This window comes from Orycteropus afer, unplaced genomic scaffold (assembly GCF_000298275.1).
Source record: "Orycteropus afer afer isolate SDZICR_OR568_19922 unplaced genomic scaffold, OryAfe1.0 scaffold00145, whole genome shotgun sequence".
Taxonomy (NCBI): Eukaryota; Metazoa; Chordata; class Mammalia; order Tubulidentata; family Orycteropodidae; genus Orycteropus; species Orycteropus afer.
In genome coordinates, this window is record NW_006921732.1 from 1,948,782 (window position 1) to 1,953,485 (window position 4,704).

Consider the following 4,704-nt stretch of genomic DNA (forward strand, 5'->3'; position numbering starts at 1 on the left):
GCCTCGGAAACCCAAGGAGGGGTCGCTATGAGTCAGGTCCAACTAGACAGCACATAACAACAGCAACAACATATTTCTTATAAGGAGCTCTGGTGGTACAGTGTTAAATACTTAGCTGCTAACTGAAAAGTCAGTGGTTTGAACCTACCAGCCAACACCATAGGAGAACTATGTTGCAGTCAGCTTCTGTAAAGATTTCCAGCCTTAGAAATCCTGTGGGGAATTCTACTCTGTTCTCTGGGGTGTAGTGCCTAAGGCATTTGACTGCTAAACAGAAGGCAGGCAGTTCAAACCTACCAGCCACTCTTCAGAAGGAAGACTGGGCAATCTACTTCCATAGAGATACCACCTTGGAAACTCAAGGAGGGATCAATATGAGTCAGAATCAACCCAACCACAGTGAGTTTTTTTTTTTTTTTTTTGTGAGTCAGAATTGACTAGATGACAATGGGTTTGTATTTTGTTTTTATATTCCTTGTGCCTGGCACATAGTAGATATTCAATAAATATTTGCTCATCTACTTATTTGTGAAATATTAATTGAGTACCTACTATGGGCCAGGTCTTGTTTTTCTAGTTTGGGAAACAGAAAAAAATAGACCAAATCCTTCCTCTTATGAAATGAATAAATAAATGTATTCCAAAAATCTTCCATGAGACTCTAATAGCTCTTATATTGAAATAAGCATTCCATAGACAGATAATTTTTGGAAACAGGAGTTCCAGTAAGATGGCGGAATAGGCAGACAGACTGCATAGACCCTCTTCAACAAAGAAAAGGGAGCCAGTTAACACAGATACTGAAGATAATCCTGGAGCTCTCACCTTGAAGGGAAAGATATAGAAGTGGACTAAATGCCAACTAGCAAAATAATTTGCATGAAAACACCAGAAAAGGAGACATACGACACCGTGGTCTGGCAGTAATCCTGACAGCAACAACATATTTCTTATAAGCTTGGATATTGCCCAGTGTTGGTAGGACTTAAGAATTAACCTAAAAGTTAGCCTTGCTAGCCAGGGACTGGGAGCTCTGGTAGCATAGTACCTAAGGCATTGACTGCTAACCAGGAGGCTGGCGGTTCAAGCCCACCAGCCACTCCTTGGAAGGAAGGTTGAGCAATCTACTTCCACAGTGATACTACCTCGGAAACCCAAGGAGCGGTCACTATGAGTCAGGTCCGACTTGATGGCAACAACAAGCCAGGGACTGCACGGAGAACTGCTCTGGTGCCTGGGGAATAAAAGGGGAGGCAGTGGAGAGGAAGGCGGGCTGAGTTGTGGACTTTTGCCTGTCCAGAGGGTGCAGGCATTTTGAATGTTTACAAGCAGTTTGACCATGTTGGATATTTAAAGTAACAGTGGTCTCCCAGATTCCAGGGACTTACGAACAGGCTCCACTTGCTGGGAACCACAAGGACATTCCAGACACAGATGACTGGAAATGTGCAACATTACCTTTGTTACTCATATCCCACACCCTCTTCATGAATGGAAGTGGAGGCATCCTTTACTCCCACCCACCTTCTAGGCTGGCAGGAATTCCATCCCAGTCTGTGTGCTCGGACAGAGCCTGGGTGGCCTGCCCTGCCCTGATTTTTTCTTTCTTTTTTTTTTAGTTTGTTTTTGTCTGTTTTAAAACTACTACTAGTATTAAACTAGTATTATTTAAACTAGTATTGTTATTACTTTTGTTCTTTTTATTATTATTCTTTATTCTTCCCTTCCCAGGTTATAGTTTTCAGCTTTTTTTCTTTTCCCTGTTCCAGGTTGCAATTTTTTTTTTTAAAACTTTCTTATGGTTAACCCTATTCCTTGTTCTTCTTTATGTGTTTTTCCCATTTTTTCCTTCATTATTCTCCTTTTCTACCTTTTTTTTTTCTCTTATTGCCGTGTCCCCAGATATTGCAGTGTTTTTTCCCCCTTTTTTTCTTTTTTGGTTACTGTTCCTGTGTGATTACATGGTGTGTTTTTTTGTCCATTTGCTTTTACTTTTTTGATGGTTATTCATTTGTTATTTTTGTCTACCTGAGTGGGAGACAGCAACAGTGCCCATACGACACAACTACACCCACACCTCCTACAGCTTCACTTACTGAGTGAGAGCCACCACTTCCTTCTCCATCAATGGGCCAATGATAAACAACCACCAAGAAGAGCCTTAGCTTCTCTTCACAAACAGTTAACGGAGATCTAAATACAACAACACCACAATGCCTTGGAGACAACAGACCATCACAGTCCACACAAAGAAGCAAGATAAAGTGGTAGAAACAAGGGAGCAGGATACATACCCAGAACACATCCCTGGGAAGAAGAAGCATTGGAACTCCCTGATAAGGAATTCAAAAGAATTATATTTAGGTATCTTCAAAAGATTGAGAGACAGATCGAGGAAAACACAGACAAAACCCTAGAAGAATTCTGGAAGAAAATACAAGAACAAAATGACAAAATAAATGAAAAATTAGAAATGATTCAAAATCTACACATAGAAATCCAAAAGATTAATACTAAAATTTCAGAAACAGATAACACATTGAAAGAACAAAGGAGTAGAACTGATGCAATGAAAGACAGAATTAATGAGATTGGAGACAAATACCTGAATATTTCCTTGCAAAGAGATAATTTTGGGATATTATCTAACCTAAAAATGTTGAATAAATTGTTTTTATGGTAGTAAGTCTTTATTTTTATGTAGGGTTCCACTGTGGGTAACCAGTCAGAGAACACAGTACTATAATACAGAATTGAACAAAAACATTTTAGCATGTTGCCCTGTTGTGCACAGAATACTGGTGAACATCTTCAGACACTAAGACTAGTAAATAAAATAGGTTAACTCCTTTGTTGAAATGCTTATGAATCACTCAGCAGTATTGTTATAAGCTATCTTTACCTGAAAGGAGAATTACAATTTCTCTAGCAGCCTCTGGGCAATTCTAAAATGCAGGTCTAGTGAAGGGTCCAACAAGCAAGCGAGGACAGATGCCATGTCCCCATTCTGAAGTTGGGGACATATTTAGAGCCTGGTCTGCACATTTTAAGGATTGATATGGCCATCTTAATAGCTTAATAGCGAGTTTCCCTTACCACATATATTGGCAAGCAGCATTAATTGAGAACTTCTGAAACATTAACTGAATATGTCTAGGTATAAAAAGCAGAACGCTGTCCACATAACAGAATTGCTTTAACAAATTTTGCCCAGTTTTCACCTGCTTTCCTGCAAAAACCCCTTATCTGATGAATTTTAGTAAAGCCTCTAGCAGCTGTAACAGACCTTTTTTAACCCAATTCTAGATACTAAGTATCAGGAACAAGTGCCTATGAAGTAGATGTGTTCACAGTAAAATGGCCATGTTTCTACTGGAGGTAAGTGTCAAATTTCCTCTTGATGTTGCAAGAGGAATCTATTATGTAATCAGCCTGGCCCTATTCCCACTGCTCCTTACATTCTTCTGAGGCTACAAAAGGCTGTGTGGTACAGCTGGGATCTCCCCAAGGGATGGATGTGATATGGCTCCTGAAACCTCTTCCCCATTTAGGTATGAGAAGGGATCTTTGACAAGGCCAACTTGTTGAAGCAGAGGTGAAATGGTAGTGAAGATGTCCCACCACATGATAGACTCTGGATGAACCATGGAAGGGTCAGAGCATCACTTTTTATACTTTTTGTTTTGGGATCATAAGTATAATTCCACAGTTTGATCTGTCCCAGGAAATGCACAACTTTGGCATTTGCACCAAGCACTTTAAATGCTGGGAGGTAGGAGTATACAGAAATGCAGCTTAGGTTATAAATAAATGGCAGGTGTTTTCTGATATCTGTTGTGGCCCAGATGCTAAAATATGTGTTCAGTAAACTCTGGTTCCCACCATCAAAACTACCTTTCTCAGAAGTAATGTGCAACAGCTGATTGTACATTTCAACAGAAGGTTGATAAACAAAGACTCCAGCACTGAAGCACTCAGAACACCCCAGGTCAGGTGCTGCTGAAAACTCCCAAAGATTGTCAATATTTGTTAGAACCAGAGTATTTACAGCCATGAACAAATTTTGAATACTGTGCGAATGACCAGCAGTACAATTTCATTAATGTGACCCCTAACTTGGACCTTTTCATTAAGGTTAGGTGAGCAGAATCACTGCTGTCCAAGATGTCTACTATGATAACCTCATCAAAGATGGTCTGTGGTAGTTAAGGTTCTGTCACTTTGGCTGGGCCATGGTTTTGAGTGCTCAGCAGCTGGATGTAGTCATTCCCCATGATGAGATTGTGATCACCTCTTTGGTAGAATCAGCTGTAAGCAGCTAAGTAGTTGCCTTTGGGGTGTGGACTGCTTCCAGCATATATGAAAGAGCTTTGAGGAAGGTCTCTAGTGTTTGGCACATTTGGATACTGCATTTGGCTGAGTCTTTATTTCTAGTTCCTGGACTTGAACTAGTGGTCTGCCATGTTGCTTACTGATCTTGGGATTGTGCCATTTTACCTGCTGACCTTGGGTTTGTCAGCCTCAGCACCAACATCTGCCTGAGTTGGGAAACACCTCTAGCTCCAGTGGGCCTAGAATAAGAAGCAGATATGAAGCCCTAGGTCGGGGGACCTTCTCCCAGACCCTAGAGCTAGCATTCTGAATTTGGACTTCTAGCCTCCTAAACTGTAAGACGGGAGCTCTGGTAGCATAGTGCCTAAGGCA

At 40.8% G+C, this 4,704-nt stretch overlaps 1 pseudogene; it reads right to left on the reverse strand.

Annotated features, from left to right (window-relative positions):
- Positions 1-3,369: 3,369 nt before the first annotated feature.
- Positions 3,370-4,704, reverse strand: part of LOC103201233 — a 2,007-nt pseudogene continuing 672 nt past the window's right edge.